At 36.4% G+C, this 22,326-nt stretch overlaps 1 protein-coding gene and 1 pseudogene across 8 annotated transcripts in view; one reads left to right on the forward strand and one right to left on the reverse strand.

The window, feature by feature from the left end:
- SLC10A7 (solute carrier family 10 member 7) overlaps window positions 1–22,326 on the reverse strand; it is a 256,508-nt gene that overhangs the window by 143,616 nt on the left and 90,566 nt on the right. The window lies entirely within an intron of this gene.
- LOC118526523 (large ribosomal subunit protein uL23 pseudogene) lies at window positions 337–863 on the forward strand (annotated as a pseudogene).

Here is a 22,326-nt window from a genome sequence, read left to right on the forward strand (position 1 = left end):
ACACACATCTAAAGGACAGAAATAAGTTTGAAGGCAATGAAGAACTGACAATTGTTTTATAACAGAGAAAGCTCACTCTTTCTTTATCTACCTATATCTACCTATCTACCTACCTATCTCTCTATCTATCTATCATCTACCACTATTTTGCTATGATTAAAAGTCTAACTTGGTAAATATCTAAATACCTTGTCCAATTCTGCAAAAACTGGTAAATAATTAAGTATCTGACAATTGTAAGTAATTTACCCTTAACTCTAAATAATCTTGGTGGTAGAAGGAGAAGTTTTATGACTCCTTAGCAATACCACTTACAAAAGACTATGTATACCCTTTTACGAAGATGGCACCGAAGGCTAAGAAGGAAGCCTCTGCCCCTCCCAAAGCCGAAGCCAAAGCAAAGGCTTTGAAGGCCAAGAAAGTGGTGCTGAAAGGCGTCCACAGTCACAAAAAAAAGATCTGCACGTCACCTACATTCCGACGACCCAAGACACTGCGTCTGCAGAGGCAGCCCAAATATCCTCAAAAGAGCGCCCCCAGGAGAAACAAGCTTGATCACTATGCCATCATCAAGTTCCCCCTGAATACTGAGTCAGCCATGAAGAAAATAGAAGACAACAACACACTTGTGTTCATTGTGGATGTCAAGGCCAATAAGCACCAGATCAAACAGGCTGTGAAGAAGCTCTACGACATTGACATGGCCAAGGTCAACACCTTGATCAGGCCTGATGGAGAGAAGAAGGCATATGTTCGACTGGCTCCTGACTATGACGCTTTGGATGTTGCCAACAAAATTGGAATCATCTAAACTGAGTCCAGCTGGCTAAATCTAAATATAAATTTTTTCACAAAGAAAAAAAGACTATGGATAATTAGGGTCACCCCATACAATGGGTTTTATCTTCCTCAAGAAAAAAACTAAATTTTGTGGTCTCAGGACTGCTGAATATTTTGGAAAAAAGCATATCTTTTCCATAAAGCCACTTAGGCTACATACTTCACATACTGTAAAACCTTATACATCAAAGAGAAATTACTGTTTAAACAGATTATCAGGTTACAGAACAATTAGAAGCCACAGTTCTCTTAAAATAACTCTAATGAGACCTGAAAAACTGCTTCAAGTCTGTGTTATTTAAACATTCGGCATATTCTCTGTTCTTAATCTTTGAAAATTAGATGAAAGCCATGGCCTTTCTAGAAAAATCCATATACAATTATAGAATACATTTTGAATATAAATTTTCAGAATTTACTAGGATCCCAAGCCTCCAGGCTCAGAAACTATTACTCCAGAGGAAATATTGTTTTTAAGACTATCACTAAACACCTAATATATGAACTAATCTCCCTTCTCTACCTTAGGCACTCCATCTATTTATTTTGGAGCACAGAAGAGTTAACGTTTCACACCTTCATCTATAAGCTCTTCATCCACGCTTTGCAGAGTAAAGCCTTGACAACTCCTGGAACGCACTGCTGATGCAGCTCCTACTGGATCTCCACTCTGCTATGGAGAGGAGCAAGAGGAGCATCCTGACTGACTATACTGGAGATCTAATGATGTGCCAGAGCACCCTTAGCAATATGACACATTAGAAGACAACTACCACTGATCTGCTTGGTGCCTGGTTCCTAGGGTTCTTCTTCACAAGCTGACTATGCAACTCTGGTCTCTCACATATCAACTTGATTCACTTTGGTGATGGACCCTTTCCCGCCCCCTCGCTTTCCCTTTATCAACTACTGGATAGCCTAAAGTATATAGAAGTCAGACTACTATGAGTGAGGCTGAAAGTATATCTGAAAAAAGAAGTCGACTTTCCAGCTCGCAGCCTCTTTCACAGTATATAATAATTTCACTATTAAAGGTGGGGGGAGATGACTTCTGAGAGTAACAGATCCACATTTATTCAAATCCAAATACAGAATATTCTGAGTTCAAACATAATTTTTTTTAAGCAAACAGCTACTGGGCCTGATTCTATGGATTGCCTACCCAATAGCCATACCCATCTTATATGCTAACAAAGCCCTGCTTTCTTTGAAGCAACAGTATGTCCAACCTAGGATGAGACTCATGACTAGTCCACTAGTCATTTCCAACTAATATGAGCCTGAAATGCACCACAGATAGACAAGATATTGATTCCCCCTAACCCTTGGGGCAGATGGGCAGGGCTTGGAGCAGTAGGAGCTTTCTCTTCACTCCCATGATGTATAACAAATGTTACATTTCCTATGTGTGCCAAGAAAGGAAGAAGGTCAAGAAGCAAAGGAGAATTCTGTTCCCTTTGATAGACACTCAACCTGTCTCCTTTCCTTACAGCTAGCAGTAACCCTCTGGTTGAGTTCTAGTCAATGAAGTATTAGAGAAAGTCTGCTGAAAGCCTCTTGTGAATGCTTGTCTTACTTATTTAAAGGACAAAGATGAGAGGAAAGCTTTCTAGCAATGCCTTTTCTCTTCCATCATACCTCAAACAAGGACACAATGCCTGAAGCTATAGCGGCCATCTTGCTACCAAGATGGCAACAAAGCACGAGGGTAAAAGACCAACAGCTAAGTAGAGCAGAGCAAAGAGATGGAAAGAGTTTGGAACTTGATTATGTTGTTGAACATCAGAACCAAGATCAGCAATTGTCTACTTCCCATCTTCTTATCAATGGGGATAAAAAAATGTCTATATTACTTACAGTTGACTGAAGCATACTAGTGGATGGGAGATTTCAAGTCATTTTTTTTTTCCCTCTGAAGCATCCTCTATTTCTCACTTGGTAGGAATATCAGCCCTTCTGCTTCTCCCAGTTATCTACTGCCTTATCATCTATTAATGCCTTTGCCATTTTGAGTCACCATTTGAGTCTGACTAGGATGATGCCAGATTTAATGCTATTAATTTCTACTGGACTCTTTATAGCTCAGAACTTCAAGTCTCGGGGCACCTGGGTGGCTCAGTTGTTAAGCGTCTGCCTTCGGCTCGGGTCATGATCCCAGGGTCCTGGGATGGAGCCCCGCATCAGGCTCCCTGCTCTGCGGGAAGCCCGCTTCTCCCTCTCCCACTCCCCCTGCTTGTGTTCCCTCTCTTGCTGTGTCTCTCTCTGCCAAATAAATAAATAAAATATTTAAAAAAAAAAAAAAAAGAACTTCAAGTCTCCTAGAAATTTTAGTACATTATGGCAATACTGTGTGTAATTCTGCAGCTATGTGGAAATTCTTAGAGCCACTACAGATTCTTAAATTCAGGATGCATTAGTTTGCTTAGGCTGCCATAACAAAATACCACAGACTGGGTGGCTTAAACAACAGAAACTTATTTTCTACATATTGGAGGCTGGAAGTCTGATCCCAGGGTGCCAACAGACTTAGTGTCTGCAGGGGCCTCTGTCCTCAGTTCACAAAGAGCAGCCTTTTCACTGTAACCTCATTAGTCTTTCCTCCAAGTAAGTGAGCACCCCTTGGTGTCTCCTGCTCTTCTTATAAATACACCAGGCCTATTGGGTTAGGGCCCAACCCTTGGGGTCTCATTTAACCTTAATTTCCTTAAAGGCCCTAGTCCCAATATAGTCACATTGGAGCTTAGGACTTCAACATAGGAATTTTGGGAGGGACACAATACATTCCACTATGCAGGGCTTGGGTTAAAAAACAACAAACCCAAAAACTCTGAACCAACAACCTGGGAGCAAATATCTTTCCACACATTCTGAAAGATCATTTAACCATTTCTTTTCCAATATATGGGACACAGAGAAAGGAATTTTTAAATGGGTATGTATAGGCAAAAGCTCAGGAATATTTAGATACTCTCAACCTATCTATGAGCCAAAACATCAACCAGTACTTTTCAATAAATGAAAAGCACACTGCAAAAATACAACTTTGGAAATCTCTTTTTAATAAAAAAAATACATGCAATAACACTTTTGTTCCCATATAGAAAAAAATGGTGTTTAAAAATGGTACATTAACAAAAATGCCACATTTGTCAAGCTCAACACACTACATGATGTATGATTCAATTTATGCAATGTTCTGAAAAAGTCAAAATTACGGGGACAGAAAACAGATCAGTAGCTGCCAGGGGCTGGGAGGGTGGGTGGAGGCATTGCCTCCGAAGGGGCACAGGGAAACTTTAGGGGTGATAGAATGTTCTACATCTTGATTATGGTGGTACTTATATGACTACAAGCATTTGTCAAAACTCATAGAACTGCACACTAAAAATAATGAATTTTACTATCTGTAAAACATACCTTAATTTTTTAATGGGAGAAAACGGCCCATTTGTGGACCAATATGAAACAAAGGGTTACTCTGTGCTCAGTTAATCCACACTGCGGTAGCCAATCAAGAACTCTAGAAATACAGCAGTCACCCACATTCTATGTAAATTTTTAAGCTATAAACATCTGTGGCAGAAAGAATCTTGTGTTGCAGGATACCGTCATATGTGTTCAAGACTTTTATGATGGGACAAACTTAACGTCTGAATTATATATCAAATTATTAGATTTAATTTACCAGTAAGGGATCACAAAAAGTGAAATCCACTGCTGTGGAAATAAGCAATTAATCTTAATATTTCATAGCATAATTGCGCCTTCCAATGGGAAGAAGGGCAAAAATGATAAATTTGATAATGATAAATTACAGATGATAAGAGCTTACTTAAATTTAAGAACATTTCATGTTTTACAAAGTATCTTATACACACTGCCTCATCTGATTCTCACAGTAATTCAGGGAAGCTTAATAGGTGCGGTATTATATTTTCCCCACTAGACAGGTGAGAAAATGAGGCCAGACGGGTTAGATGACTTGTCTGCAGTCCTGAGGTTAGTACATATAGAGTCAGAAAATGAACCAAGATATTCTGACTCCAAATCTAATACGTTTCTCCATAAATCAGCTGGCCAATTAAAAGGAACATATCTCAAAACTATTCCCCAAATCTCTAACTACAAAGTCAACTAAAACCTGAAAAAAGCTGTATCAACCCTCAAACACACTACAGCTTCTTAAATGGTTCTTTAAAATTAAAATGAGAATATAGCAGAGGCAAGCTACTGCTCCAGTGAAAAAGGAAGTAGATACACAGTGAGTTCCTATGATATGCCAGGCCCACTATTTCATATTTAATCTTATAACAATCTTTAGAAGTTGTATTATTATTATCCCCATTTCACATTTAAAGAAACCTGGGTCCAAAGATATTAATTTTGTTGCCAGAGTCACACAGCTCATAAGGGAGAGAAACAGGATCCGAATCCAAATCTGTTAGATGCTGAAGCCCTTTGTCTTACGAGACAAAGGAAGATATTTTAAACCTACACATTGGTACAGACCAAGTCAAAATGTCAGTAGTTCCATAATTTTGAATCCCAAACAATCAATCAATCAATCAAGGCACGCCTTGTTCACATTTTCTTCACCTTTAAAATGTGGAATAAGTGTTTGTTTTTTCCTCCTACACATATATAAAACCTCTTTGACTCTCCTGAAATGATCTGAGTTCACCAAAAACAGGTGTTTCAATACTAGTGCAACCTCTGGATACCAGTGTGGTGCCCTGTAGCAAGGTCAGCCAGCCCTTGAGATCAAAAAGCAAAATAAGCCAAAATGAGAGTAGAAATAATTCCAGGAATTCTGACATTTTCCTTAAAATGTAACTCTGCTTTAAAATTACACATTGAAGGGGCACCTGGGTGGCGTGGTTGGTTGAGCATCCAACTCTTGGTTTCGGCTCAGGTCCTGATCTCAGGGTTGTGAGACTGAGCCTTGCACGGGCTCCACGCTCAGTGAGGAGTCTGCTTGAGATTCTCTCCTTCTTCCTCTGCCCCTCCCCTTTGTACTCTCTCTGTCTCTCAAATGAATAAATAAATCTTTAAAAAAAATAAAATAAAACTACACATTAAATGTTTAAAAATATCTCAGTTTTGCCTTTAAAAAAATCAAGAGTCTTGGAGTGCCTGGGTGGCTCAGTCAGTTAAGCGTCTGCTTTAGGCTCAGGTCATGATCCTGCGGTCCTGGGATCAAGCCCTATGTTGGGTTCCTTGTTCAGCAAGGAGTCTGCTTCTCTCTCTACTCCTCCCTACTGCTTGTGCACTCTTGCGCACTCTCTCTCTCTCTCAAATAAATAAATAAAATCTTAAAAAATAAAATAAAAAATAAAAAAAATCAAGATTCTTAATTGTTAAGATTATAGAAGGAATGGCTTATTTTTTTAAATCTTTTTATCCAGCACAGAATAATGCCCATGCAGGCATTTGAGAAACATTTCACAGTGAGGTTCATCATAATGATGATTATTAGATAGCTACTTTTACATTGATTTGTCTTTAGTGGCTTTCATGATAACAAAAGTGAGGGAAAAACTAATTTCGAGTTTTTATTGTTTTACATTGTCACGTAAACCTGGGAGTTATCTGTTCCTAGGTGTATTTTTTCTCCCATATAGAGATGTAAGTCATTCACTTGCTGGAATAAAACTTACAAAACGAAGTTCATTTTGCTTGCCAAGTGCAGATGAAAGGAAGAGGGGAAAGAAACAGTTCAAATGTAAAAGGCACCTTTTCCCTAACTCCTGAACTAGTTCACACAATAAAATGAATAATTTAACTACCTGAAACTTCGTATGTGCAGAACGCTGCATGCAGACCAGTGGCATTTTCACTTCAAATTTGTACAGTCTTTAGTCAGTACCCTTCATCTGCATTTCTAACACCTGCTTCAGTCAGCTGTGAAGTAGGCTGTTCTCTCTATGGTCGCCTTTTATCTTTACTCTATCCATCCAATACACAAAAAAATTGCATTATAGAATATAATTACTTGTCCTAAAAGAGAGAGTAATTCACATGATCTTCTGAAAGGTATTGTCCTTTATTTTATCAAACGGTAATTTTAAAACAAATTACAATTAATGTTGTCACTCTTTATCACGGATGTCTCTTTCAAACACTGATATTAACTTTGTACAGCGAAAATAACAGCATCTACACTCCTCTGCAATGAGGATCTGTTTTAGGAGCAAAGGAAAGTAAAAAATTAAAGGCAATGACTGGTACCATTCGTAAAGTACACAAATCTCTCTTCTAAGTTTGTTATTATTGTGCTGTTATTAAAATGATGCTCTTCTAGCTTTGCCTGCCTAACACGACCTATGTTCAAGTTTTATGTATATCAACATAAACATTAGCTAAGTTTTGACTGTAAGCCAATCTACCCTCAATGACTCATATTATTTGTCCTATGTCCTATTTGTCCTACATAACAACTTTTTAAAGAGGACTTAAGCCAAACACTTAAAGGCTGAGATTCTTTGATTTAAGAGATTATCTCAGGAAATGAGGAAAAATGGAGAATAGTTGGGAAAAGAACTGTACTAAATGGGACAATTTCTGGTTTACCATCATTCTGTTTATTTCCATCATAGCACTTAATTAGAATGTAATTATTTTATATATTGTCCATTTCCCTATTTGAATGTCAACTCCATCTGGGCAAGGATGGTGCCTGGCTTGCTCACCACTCTTTCTAATGTCTAGCTTAGTTCCAGCCACACAGTAAACACTCAGGAAATATATTTTAAACAAATGAATTTTTAGATCTTCTACCAGATTGAACTGGGATTCTGAAAGACTATTTAAATTTCTATTTTCTTAAAAAATATATATGCTCTACATATATATAAGAAAAAATCCCTCAAGTTTGGATCATAATTGGAGAATATTTTCTATTTACACTGATCTTCTCAGCCAAAGAAGATCCCTTTAAGATAACTTTAAGACAATTTAATTCCCATGTCTTTTAAATATGAGTCATTCAAGCATACATTATTATTTATTTTCTACCTTGTTTTAAAAAAGTAAATTTCACAAAGTTTAATCATTTCTGATGCCTTATAACCAAAATTATATATTAAAACTCCTTATATTTCACCATATAATATAGTGGTTTCTTGATGTTAGTAAAGTAGGTAAGGCTATGTATCCCTAAACATGGGGATATATCAACAGATTCTCATTTTTAATGATTTTGTTGTCTCTTTTCTTGCTTTCAATTTTCAGTACCTACCTACCTCTCTTCACTACACGTTTCTCTCCTAATAAGTTACAATTTATTACTCAGGATTTTCTAAAGTCTATAAATTTCTATTAGAGATTAAGGGTTAAACCCAGTAGAGTTAAACAGCAATCCTTACACAAACATGGAGAAAAAATTCAGTATGTGATGCAATGGAATTCTTCATGGCTCAGGGAGCAAGTGGGCCATACTTCTAGAACTGCAGGAAGGAAAATTCAGAGAGATATGGAGGAAGAAAAGGATGGCGAGGTCAGATACCAAGGTCCTTGCTTGTAAGAGATGGTGAAATAGAAATATCCAGAACCCAGAACCCAGGAGCTAATCAACAGCTTGTTCAGGATTTGCTCTGTGGAAGGTACAAACTCCTGGGAAGTCCCAACATGACTAGGAAATAATAGGGCAGCAGTGCTAAAAGGAGGTGTCTATTGGTAAGTGAACAGGAACTCCAGCTCCTGCACAAGGAATCTAGACACGCCCATGAGCCCCAGCAGGGAGACACCAAGGTGCCATTTGAAATACACGGCAACCCAGAACTAATCATAAGGCGTTTACAATCCTTCTAGCCTATTTCAAAATTCCGCCAGAGGCTGACATCAAGTTCATCGGTGCTCAGGACTCACTGAGAAAATGCCTATGAACTGAGAAACCGCAGAGACATTTGGCCATGACTTTCTATAGGAATCTATGTACTACTCATGAATAAAATACCCAACAGTGGAGGCCAGGCAAAGACAGAAGCAAAAGTGAGATATGGGAGCAGATTCCTCCATAAAGCCTTAATTTAACAGTCTCTAAATCAGTACTTTCATTCTTAATGAAAACACTAAACAGTGAACTGTTGAGGAAACAACTGAAATTAAGCAATTTCTAGAGAAGGATTAATTTAACAATTCAAAGGAGATTTAAACTTCTGGACTCTTCAAGGAAACAAAAAGCTAACCTTTACGAATAAACAGACCCTCTTAAGAGGATAAAAAGAGTGTGAGTCAGGATGGAGTACTGAAAAGTTCAATTTATAGACTATTTTGAAAGAAAGAAACTTTTACTGCTTTCTGTAACTCGAGTTATCCTATGTTTTAAAATGGAACTCCTTCAGCAAATGATATAATGGAAAGGAGAGCATATGAGAAATAACAGGAACTGGATTTTAGCTGTGGTTCTTCTTATTACTAGCTAGATAAGCCTGGACAAACCAATTGATCTTTTTGACTCTGTATTTCATTATTTATTAAGTGATAGAAATAATGACAGCTAATATTTATTATTTACTAATGTGCCAGATACTCAACCAAACATTTAACACAGACTATTTCATCTACCCTGCCCAACACTACACAAGGTTGGCATAGTTGCTGTCCCTAGGAATGGGAGGCACAGTGAGGGACTACAAACCCAGGCAGTCGGACTCCAGAATCAGTCCCATTTGAAACCCAAGTCTCACAATACTGTGCCCACCTCCCAGGAGAGGTGTGGGGCTTGCCTGAGAAAAGAGATGTGAAAGAGCTTTGAAACCTAGAAGATGCTATACATATATAAGCAATCCAGGGAACAACCTATGAAAGTGCCCTGAGATTTTAATGAGCTTGGCTCAGCAGCTACCACCCTGGTTGGAATCACTATGATCTCCTGGCTAAATTACTGCAATCATTTCCTAAACTGGTCTTCTTGCTCCTACCTTTAATTCTGCTGTCCATTCTCCACAGGGTGGTCATTAAGTGAGATCATGTTCCTGCTTTGCTTAGAACTCTGAAATGTCTTCCCATCTGCTATGAACTGAATTGTGTGCCCCTGGCCAAATTTCCATGTTGAAACCCTAACCCCCAATGTGACCGTATTTGGAGATAGGGCCTCTAGGAGGTAACTGTGGCTAAATGAGATCAAAAGGGTGGTGTGGGGCCCTGATCCAAAGGAGGTTAGTGCCTTACTAGAAGAGGACTCCATCCATATCTCTCTCTACACATCCTCCCCCTCCCCCATGTCAGGCATGGTAAACAAGCCACTGTCCACATGCCAGGAAGAGATCCCTCAGCAGGAACTGAGTTGGCTGATATCTTAACTTGGACTTCCCAGCCTCCAGAAAACTGAGAGAAATACATTTCTATTGTTTAAGCCACCTAATCCGTGGCATTTTGTTATGGCAGCTCAAGCTGGCTAATACACTCACTATCTCACTCAGATTTAAAACCAAAGACCTTTCAATGGCCCACAAGGCCCTACCTGTATAATCTGGCCCCTTGTTACATACCTGAATTTATCTCTATTGCCCACCTTGTTGTGGCCTTTCTCCTATCTGAGTACTTTGCACTGTGGTGTCTCTCTATATGGAACATTATTTCCCCAGTTATCCTCATGGCTTGCTCCTCTACCTCCTTCGAGTCTCTGCTCAAACATTCTAAGAAAGACTGTCACTTATCACCTTAAAAAAAAAAAAAACTGCAACCCTCTAGCTTCCTCCTTATCTTCCTCCCTTTCCTGCTTCATTTTTCCTCCATATATATGTATGTATATACATATACATATAGATACACACACACACACACACACAGAGGGAGAGATATTTATTTATTTATTTATTTATTTATTTATTTACTTATTTATGGGGGAGAGGGAGGGAAAGGGGTGAGACATATATATGGCATTAAATACATATTTGATACATATTATATATATTTCAGTTGCAAATCTATATATTTTATAGTTGTTATATCCCCTCAACTAGAATATAAGCTCCGTGAGTTTCTGTCTGTTTTGTACATTTTTGTAGCCTCAGTACAGGGTCAATGAAGTATTTGTTGAATGAATGAACTAGAGAAACTGCAGGTATGCCCAAATGGCAGCTGCCTTGTGGGTAAAGAAGAAGTGGCACGGCAGGAGGCTGGAGAGAAGGCACGGGTTAGATCACGCAGGACCTTATAAGCCATATAAGGGATTTTGGTATTTATTTATTCCAAGAAAAATTGAAGGATTTTAAGCAGGAAAAATGGCATGATCAATTTACATCCTTCAAGATCATTCTCACTGCTAAATGGAGAATGGAATGGAATGGGCCAAAAAAGAAGAAATCCAAAGCAACTGCCATTGTCATGATTAATGCACTTTTTGGTGTTTCTCTATGCAAGGATGTATATACACCATTAATACATACTGATGTAAAAATAAGTCTTTGTTCACCTTATCACAATTGTGTTTGCACAGTTCCCAATACTATCTCTCAAAATTTAAATGTTTCTTTCCCAAATCTTTTTTTCTTCCGAGTAATCCCTGAAAGGAAAATGTACTGACATAACGACTTTTAGCAAATTCTTATTACTAAGACCCCAATTCATAATGTAATCAGTACTCTGAGCTTGTACAAAACATATCCCTGAACAAGATTCATAAAGGTCACGAGTAGCCTAATTTTCTGAGATTCTCTTAGCTATAAATTTGGCTAAGAGCTTGGATAGTATGGGAAAGAAGATAAGTGAGAAAAACACTGGTGATTTAACCTCTAGTGTTCCCTTAAGGACAAACATTTGTCACCTTGACAGCAAGGTGAAAGGTTTGCAGCAAGTGTGCTTATAACACGACTCTCTCCTTTCTCTCCTCCCTGGGGACCTGTGATTTCTGAACAGGCATTATCTGAACAGATGATGATGATGACACTGAGCCACAGGAAGGGTTGGGGAGGAAAAGAGGCTGAGAACCACATAACTCAGAGCCTCAAACTGAACCACTGCCCCAGGGACCATAACAAAGATTTACTATTTGCTGCTCTTCTTCGTAAGGTTCCACTTGAGGCTGGAGTAATCAACCGTATAAATTATCAGAAAACATTCAAACAGTGTCCAATGTTAACAGCGTGGGTCCCACTGCAATAATTATGAGTGTGCTCTAAAGTTGAAGTAGGTCCTAGCCTACTACATCTCTACTTTCTATACAAACTTCTAACATTTAGGGTTTACAATTCTAATGTGAATGTTTGCTGCAGGCTTAAATCAGGTGCTAAAATGGGCCTGATTTTTACTCTTGATGAATACACATAATCCAAATTAGCATTAATGTGATGACACCCAGGCATCAAAAAGAGTAAGATCTCTGTTTTGGCCTATAAGCTAAATTGCTTACACTATTGTCAAAGTGAAATAGGAGGAGATCTTTTGAATGCTAAAAACTTTTTTTTCCTTAAAGATTTTATTTATTTATTTGACAGAGAGAGAGAGAGCACAAGCAGGGGGGAGCGGTAGGCAGAGGGAGAGGGAGAAGCAGGCTCCCCACGGAGTAGGGAGCCTGATGCGGGACTTGATCCCAGGACCCTGAGATCATGACCTGAGCCGAAGGCAGACGCTTAACTGACTGAGCCACCCAGGTGACCCTGAAAGCTAAGAACTTTTTAAAAAATAATTAAAGTTATTAACTTAAGAGCATTTTGAGTTCTAATTTAATTTCAGGACTCAGGGGCATTTATTTCTGTTCTCCTTTGATGGGTGGAATTTTGTCTATAATATTATTTTACACTTTTACTTTGAAAAGTATCTTCAGCTAAAATTACTATAAAATCAAAATTGAAGCTATCATCCATTCTAATGAATATTCATTCATCGCCTAATCATCATTGACTCTAAGTACTGTCAGAAAGACCAAAATTATTTTTAAGGAGAAAATAAACATTTTAACAGAATGAACTCAAACAAACATAATTAATAGAAAGTAAGGTTCCCTAGTATGCCCCCAAAGTGAATGGGAATGAAGCGGACTAGCAGTAGAGAGTTGGAGGGTTGGACACAGAAAAGACGAGATCAGAAGTTCAAAAAAAAAAAAAAAAGAAGAAGAAGAAGAAGAGGGAAGGAAATTAATAGTCAACCTAAAAGGATCTATATTGGTTTAAGATACCAAACATGTCCATTCCTGGGTATCTGCCACTGGATGTCCCTGAACCACCATGTAACTAATACCTATCGAATCAAAATTAATCATCTCACTCAAAATTATTCTTTTGCTTAAACCCCTGGTTTTGTTCATGACACCACAGTTATTAATCCTAAGACCTTTGGGTCTCCAGTCTGTTTATGTTCCTTGCATTTCCTGGCTTTTCTACATAAAGATATCCCAGACTCTTTCATGAAAAACTTGGCTAGTAAAAGTCTCTAAGTAGGAAGACAACATTATAGTTATATTTTAAAAACAAGAATGCTTATCTATTAGATTCCTGTGAAAATGAAAAGATGGCTAGGGTTTGCTTCAAAATAATACCAAAGTGGATGGAGTATAGAGGAAACAAGACTGGAGTGAGTTAATTGTTAAAGCTGAGAGATGGGTACACAAGGTTCACTAGTATTACTTGATCTGCTTTCTAGAAATTTCAAAGTCTCTAATAGAAAAAAATGTTGTTGCCTCTATGGAACCAGAGGTTTAGGAAAATATTGTATCTAGGGAGTAGGTAAAAAGTATAGGGCCATAGTGATGGAGAGGGTCTTGGCATCATTTCTTTTTTTTTTTTAAAGATTTTATTTATTTATTTATTTATTTAGAGAGAGAGAGAGAGAATACACACATACAAACCAGGGGAGGGGCAGAAGTAGAGGGAGAGAGAACTTGGAGCAGACTCTGCACTAAGCACGGAGCCCAACCTGGGGCTCGATCCCAGGACCACGAGGATCATGACCTGAGCCAAAACCAAGAGTCTGAAGCTCAACCGAATGAGCCACCCAGGCGCCCCTCTTGGCATCATTTCTAAAATAAGCTGACTCATATTAGCAGCAACCACTTATGAAGTCTTGTTAATGTGCCAGACACTCTGCTAAGCATCTCTGAGACTCAAACTTATTGAATCTCTTTAACAGCACTGGTAGGCAGGTACCCTGGTTCAAAGCTTGGTAGTGAGACTCTTTCTGTACAGGGCCTCCCGTACAGGAGGCACAGGGTTAATATTAGCTTTCTAAGTAACTGAATAAATGACTAGGAAAGCTTTTCCTTTTTCTTTTGTGCTTGTGGTTCTTTCTTTGTAAAAAAAAAAAAAATTGAAAGGCGGTAGCCAGGGCATTCATCATTGTTTGTCTAGGCTCAGAATAGCCTACTTCCCAGTTTTTCCTGCACAATCTCACCAACAAACTCATTGTTGTCAGGACACTTGTCCTAAGACACCACTTCCGGCATGATACACTCCTTGAAAACTCCTCAATAATGCCTCATATGGTACCAAGCTCAAGTTTAGCCTCCCATTCAAGGTTCTTCATAATACAGTCTCACATCATTTCCACCAGTCAACAAGAATTGGCTTACTCCAGGAAACATCCCTCCTTTCATTGTCTCTTGACTGTGGCTGCCCATCCATCCATTTACTCATTATATATTGACTACCATGTGCCAGGCACTATATTGCCATTATACCTATACAGAGAGAGGTAACGATGAGTATAACAGGTATGGTCCCTGCCTTTGTTGGACTATATCCACTCTCAGGTTGATCCACGACACTTGGGCTGTTCCTGATTTTCCAGATCTTACATTTAACATCCTCCAAGAATCCTTTCCTGGTCATTTTACCTTGTCTTGCTCTCCTTTTCTTAATTGATGATACCACACATTTAAGCACTTGATTATATTTTTTCTAGTTTTTCTCCAAGTGTTTAACTTAGGCATAGCTCATTTCCTCAATTATACTAAGTCTCTTACAAAGAAATTGTGTCTTATAATCTTCATCACCCACTGAATGTGGGTCAACTGAATTCAATGATACATATACACCATGTCTTTAATAAACAGCTTTTGGTACTGAAAAGAGTTTGGAATATTAAGTCAAACTAACAATAGGCCAAGGCCAAATTTATCTTCAAAAATAGAGATACAAAAAATCTCTAGGGGAAAAAGATGTATATGAAAGGTATAGTTATGCAAATGGAAACAAAAGGAACAAAAAGTAAAATTTCTGCTGTATGGTTTAAGTGTCTTCCAATCATGTATAATATAGTTGGCCCTCAAACAACGTGAGGGCTAAAGGCACCAACCCCCCTTGCAGGTGCAAATCCGAGTTATAACTTTTGACTCCCCAAAAACTTTACTAAGAGTCTACTATTACTAATAGTCTACTATTGCTAATATATATTATATATAAATAAAAATATACTAATAGTCGACTATTGACCAGAAGTCTTACTGATAACATACACAGTCCATTAACACATATTTTGTTATATGTATTATATATGTTATATGTATTATAACATCTTTTTCTTTAATTTAATTTTTTTTAATTTAAACATCAGTCTTTTTCTTTAATTCTTTTATTTTGTAGCACATAATTGAGACCATACCATAGGCCAAATTTAATAGGGCTCTGCTAAGATGTCAATAATATTGATAAAAGTAAATGAAGTCTTTACTTATTTAACTTTTTAAAAGAAAAATTATTTTTCAACAGAAGTAAAGATTAATATTCTATATATAGAGACTACATACACACACACACATCTTTTACATTTATCTAAAAAGAACATTACTATAATTTAATCATGTATAAACGTACAACTAAAAAATCTAATAAATTAATTGGCAGGCTTTTCACGTCAAATACACCTTCCTCGCAGAAATTCAGCTATGACAAATAGCAGACCAGGCCTCCTTCTATGTATTACTTGTCCATTTTTGGACTATGCCAGATTCCGTCTATAAGACATTAACATTATAACTCATGAAAGACTAACCCTGCTAGATAGATTTTTGAATAAAGAATCAGTAATAGTAAGATCCCCTTAGCCCCAGTCTGCAATAAACATCAGTATTTCCCCAAATTCTATCTATCCTGCAAAGCTTCTTCTCACCCATCCCTTGTGGGAGGTATCCCCTATTGCCCATACCTTAGCTGTGCAGGGAGAGCTCTGAGAGGAGGAGCTGTGCCTGGACACCTCTGCACTCCTCCCAGCAGCTACACTGAACCCACTATCTTTAAAGTACTCAGTGAAAAGTGACCTTTCCTAATATAAGAACAAATGTGTATAAGAATATGGATGAATAAATATATATTTGAGTGTATATAAAAACATTCCAAGGAGTTCTTTCATGAGTCCACCAAACACATAAAAAGTCCACAAGTAGATATTATATATATAGAACATATAATAAATAAATAAATAAATAAATAAATAAATAAATAAATAAATGTATATTTAATGTTACCTTAAAGACATATTTTTCCAAACTACATACTTTTTTTCTAAAATTCTAAGTTCTTAACAAGTGAGCTATATTATCCAAATATTCCCCAAAGTGGCTTTTCTTTGAAACTGAATTCTCAGGCCTCGTTAAGTCATTTTGCCTTTATTCTTTTGTTTTCATCTTCCTCCAATTCTGGAAGAGATATCTATTTCTTCTGAGCCCCTACAGAGTATAACTTGGACAAACTTAACTCAGAATATGAATTAGACAAATGACTATTTGGTTAACAGATGGCATAGTTAAAACTGTTAAATAACTTTCTGATACATCTCTATCATGTATCAAATGCTCTAACTGGTCTAATCACATTATAGGATTTCCTTAAATAGTGACAGTCTTTGCCTAACTAACAGCATAAAACCTACATCAAAATTATAATTCAAAACACCAAATAGAGGTGGTAAAAAGATCAATGAAGAAGAAAACCAACAAAGGTTGATAATTTCCACAGTGAAGAGTTTAGGCTTGGGACTAGTCAAAACTTTAAAGGAATAAATGGGGCAAAATAAGAAGAATGTAGTATAACTATCATCAGGTTAAATTTATTCAAGGATAAATGAACACAGTAAAACCCACCCTTTTGGGTTTCATGTTTAAATGTCCACACTTTCATAAAATAATGACGGTAAGAAGTGGTAGTTCTTATTTAGCAAAATGAAAAACTAAAAACATTAGGCACTTCCCAAAATTTCTTTTGAAATTTTACTGTTCAGTGAAATTCAAATGTTAGAAAATCACTGACCTAGTTAAACTACCACGCAAGAAAGACCAGTCTTACCGAAAATAATCTTTCAAATGTGAAAGCAGATAAAAAATTATAATAGTCCCATGAGAACAGTTGTTAAATGCAGAGGAAGGCACACAAGTTAATAATAAAATCATATCCAGACTCTGAAAACGAACTGACTTTCAGGCACTTCTAGTATAACAGTATACTATTTTCTGAAGGACAGCTCTTACACATAGAAGGTTGCATTTATTTTCCTGGCAATGTCAGCATTTCTGAAGGAGTATTATTAATTTATTAAAATAATCCAGTGTTGGAAAAAGCAAGAAATTTACAATTATAGGAAGTCAAAATTATGAAAATTATAACCATTAAAAAGTGTTTTCACTGTGCACTAGAGTTTTTTCTAATACATCAAAGTAAATAACCCTCTCAGTAACGAGAAAGGAATTGCAAATGAAATTCATGAGAACTTTGTCATAAGTAAAGTAAAATGCATAAGTGCTAGATACTTAAACAACCAGTACTTTAACAACAAAATCCCTGTCCAACTGAACATGTGTATATGACTGACTTCAAACTCACTGGAAAAAATTGGAATAGTAAGTTGGGCTATTACTTGAAATATATATATCACGGTGAAGACATGAACATATTAGACCCCAAATTATATTAAAATAGATAACTGCAAAATAGTATGCCAATTAAACATCTCTCTCTAGTGCTGTTCAACAGAACTTTCTCCAATGACAAAAATGTTCAACATTCTGTATTGTCCGATAGAGCAACCAGCAGTCACATGTGCTGCTGCTGAATATGTGAAATGTGAGTATTGTGACTGAGGAACTGAATGTTTAATTTTATTTAATTTTAATTAATTAAATTTTAAATGGCCCATGTGGCTTGTGGCTACCGTGTTGGTCAGTTCAGCTATATAGATAATACAAAATGGAAAGATTAACGTATCTTCCCTATCTCTGAACTTGGCGATAAAGGAAATGCCTTTGCAATGAAGACAAGTAAAATCACTTTAAAACATTAGAATGGTTTCAATGTCAGCAAGACCTCACCTTAAGGTATGGTGGAACAATAAAAGGGCAAACCAGTCAGCAATGAAACCAGTGAGAAAACACCTAAAAGCAACTATTAAGAACACATATCTAAACACCATCTAGGAAAGAAGATCCCTGGTCCAAATGGTGAACCTGTCTGTTTCCAAGGGCAACGTACCCTTGTCGTGGAGCCAGACACATTTACTTACAATCGCCTGATAGAATCAACCTGGGGAATTATTTCCCTACCTCTCCTCTAATTCCATTCCTACCAAATGAACTCCTTATTAAAGTATCTTCTCATGTGGATTTAATCATGAGGATAGAAGGCATCAACTCAACTGTCTAAGAGTTTCTCATAATTATTTTTCCCACTCCTAACTGATTGCTCTATATGTTATTATCTGTAATATGATCAATGTGAGTCCATTCCTGTGAGATGGAGACACAGAATCAGTTTCTGAAACAGGACCACGGTAAATTTACAAAGTATATGCCACCTACATCCCTGGCCATGAGAAGCTCAATATCTTAAAAATGGATGATTCAAATAGTCAAAGAAAAAAAAAAAAAACAGTAATATTACTGATTTTGCTTAGGGGTGACATCATGCCAAGAAAAGACTGAAGCCAAGAAAAGAAATCTCAGATCTTGGGGGTACCAAGAGTGATTTCCAGCAGAGAAAGAAAAACTTCCTTAAGAACTATGTGGCACCCAACTTCTTCTTTAAGGAGAAAAACTTCCCCTTCTAATTTGTTTGTATTCTTAAAAACACATATCAAAATATATATTTTAGATGACTCACTACTTATAGTTCCCATATAGACATGAAGGCCAGCATCATCTAGAAAAACTAACAGAGATGCACAAGGCTATTTGAGAGTTTCATTAGTTGACAATAATTTTGTCACTAGAAAACTCATAGTGATTACGGTACCAGGTTGATAGAATTTGAAAAAAAAAAAAAAGAAGCCAGACATGATGGAAAATTTGTTTCAAGATTAAGGGCTGTTTGTTGAGATTGTTCCTTAGGGACATCTCAATGTTACTTTTCAAATATATCCTGGAAATTCATACAAAAAAGAACAACAGCATTCTGTTAAAAGAGGAAGTATTCTTCCTGATGTAGGTATTTTCCACTGTCTTAAACCTTTTCTTTTCAACCACTTGTCTACACCAGTGGGAGTTTCTGTTCAATTTTTTTTTTTTTTTAGAGCTGGAAATTTAACCTTCTGACTTCAACAACTGTTTGGCCTGATACTACATGAGATACGAATCCAAAATCCTAAAGAGACATTTAATGATACAGAATCAGGATTCAAGCATTTTGAGAGAAAATGCTCATGAACTAAAGGACAAAAGGCAGGAAGCCTTTATATTTCTTTCATGTTTTTCATAATCTCTACTCATTGTCTTCTTCAGTTTAAAGAAGTAGAAGTAAACAAAGAAAAGAAAAAGGTAACATGTAATCTACCTTTTTTTTTTTTTGTAAACAAGAAATAACCTTTCTTCTTGCTGATTTTAGTTACTGAAAAGACTGAAAAGCTGTTCTGCTCCAAGTCTGTACACCTCAGCAGTTACTGATCAGGAATTCTGAATGGCTTACTAGGCTGCTATAACAAATATAGATGGCACAAGTGTATTTTTTAGGTTATCATAGGAAAACGGGATCAACTCTCCCATTAAAAAATCATGTCTGATTAACTACACATACCTTCTTGGAGTATCTTAAAATTCTGTCTCAGAGCATCTTAAAATTGTTTCTCCATTATATAGAGATATGTCACCCTCCAAACCTCCTCCAGCCCAAGTCACATCTCTATTTTCTATACCTCATTTAACAAACTTTAACCCCTAACAAGATGATAAGACCAAAGTCAAAGCAATATTCTGAACCTACCAAACTCAAATGTAGAGGGCTGTAACATGATGCTTCTAAAGAAGGAATTGCATTAGCTTTCAAAACTGTCATATTATGTTGCCAAGTTCAAGTTACCCACTTCCTCATTATCATCTTGGCTTTCTTCTTTTCTTTCTTTTTCTTTTTTGGTCATTTCTATTTTCTAAGTACTTTAAATGACTCTCAGATATGTATCTGATCTAGTTTTTATATACCATTGATTTGGTTCTTCTATTTTTCAGATACATTTTTATCTTTCCTCTAGGATACTGTATAATTTTTCAGCATTGTCTAGTAATTCAGTTTTCACTTATCAATTTTATTATATTATATATTTCACAAGTTGTTAAAAAATAAACTTTAATGGTAAAATGCTTTTCCTTAAGTGCAACAATTCTCTACAATGCCATATAATGGCCATCATTTATTATACCCTCTTATTTATAAATCTCCAGCTCTTTATATATGTAGTAATCATACTTGCAGGAATTTTTCCTGGAAAACTTTCTGACATATTTCAATGATAACAGCATACAGGCTGTTAATCTATTATACAGGGATAATCTGCCATAATCTACTCACAGAGTTATTGTAAGAAGATAGTCTTGCAAATTACTCAATATCAAATTTAGATGTAATAATGAGTTTTCACTCCCAATCTAAATCAACATGGTGACTATAAAGCAATACACATTTTGGCTGTAGCATGTGTTTTGTTGAAACTAAAAACTTACAGTTTAAAATCATTTCAATATAAGTAAGAAAAATTTGGTAGATAACCAACTACCAACTACCGGGATTTTTGTCAAATTAATTCAACACTTAATTGTAATAATTAACATACATTTAACTGCATATCATATACAAGATATTTTACAATCTTAGATATAAGAAGAAGAGAGGTTAAAATAGCATTCATTGAATGATTTCTATTTATTCACTTAACAAATATTTTTTGAGGGCTTACCATACGCCAGGTACTACAGGGGCTATGGAGAGAGCAGTGAACCAAACCAACCAAACCAACCAAAGCCAATACCTGTCTTTATGGAGGCTTTCATTTGAATAAAGGGAGACAGACAGTAAACATAATAAATAAGTATATAATATGTTAGAAAAGACATATTTTAGAAAAAAAAAATTTTAAAAAGAGGATGATAAAAACTGCCAGAGGTAGGAGAGAAGGTCAGAATTTTAAACTAATTCTACCAACCAGTTACAATCTTGATGGAAAGTCTTCCTAAGAGCTAAATAACCATTAACAAAAAATGCTGGAGGCAGTCTTCAAGGGGCAGACAGTCTTTCAAGAGATGGACATGATATGGAAAGGATGAGAAGAGTGTAAGCAAAGAGATGAGAGGAGAGGGTGGAGAAGAGTGAATCAACAGTGAACACGGAATGGAAGAAGAGTGCCCGGCAGGGGGGGAGACTGTGGCTGCACTGGGAGGACTGCTGAACGGCCAGCAAGGTAGTGGGCAAGTAAGAGCCACTAAAGGCACTGGAGCATTGAAGTGACATAAAAAAGTCATAGGGGTGAAGACAATTAACCTCATAACAATGTAAGGATGGTGGTGAGAAAGAAGATAGAATGTTATCACCTTGGCTTTTGGAAATTACCAAAAGCATAATAATGTTAATAAACATTATCTCTCTGAGACGAAGGGATAAAAAGAATAGCATAAGCTTTCAAGTAAAAACCTAGGAACATTTTAGAAAATAACTACTTACAAGAGAATTGCCTGAAAGTTAAAAAACTAAACCATAAATAATGACCATTAGACCAAACTTCACTATAAATTAAGACTATACACACTGTGGACATTTTTAATTTAATTACCCTACTTATTAAAAACATCACAGAAAAAGCTACCCAGAAGAAATACATAAGTATGTGGCCCTGTCAAAAGAGAAAGAAAACATATACACTGTAAACTCACAGTATAACCATCAGTGGACATGTAAAATATGAATCAATGTTCATCTTGTGGAGATCTGTGATGTTTTGATGTTGATGTCCAAGACATATTCATATCATGAGATTTTTTCCCCTAATCAGTAGAGCCTGTTCAATTATAAAAGTTAAAGTCAAACTGATCAGGTTTTTTAAATTATAAATTTATTTTTGAGAAGTCCTCTATTACTCAAAACTGTTACTAAGAGAGCTATTCACCTTACTCTACAATCTTCCAAATAGAAACATTTTACTGTTAATTTGTGTGACTATTTGCAGCTTAACTGATAAAGATCAAAATGAGGTTTCTATAATTTTCACTCTTCTATGTACATACCCATTTACACTTCAAACAAATAATTTTGTCTTAAGTAACTGTATTAATGTCATGTATAATATCCTAAGATAGAGAAACAA

This window comes from Halichoerus grypus, chromosome 3, assembly GCF_964656455.1.
Source record: "Halichoerus grypus chromosome 3, mHalGry1.hap1.1, whole genome shotgun sequence".
NCBI classification, from domain to species: domain Eukaryota; kingdom Metazoa; phylum Chordata; class Mammalia; order Carnivora; family Phocidae; genus Halichoerus; species Halichoerus grypus.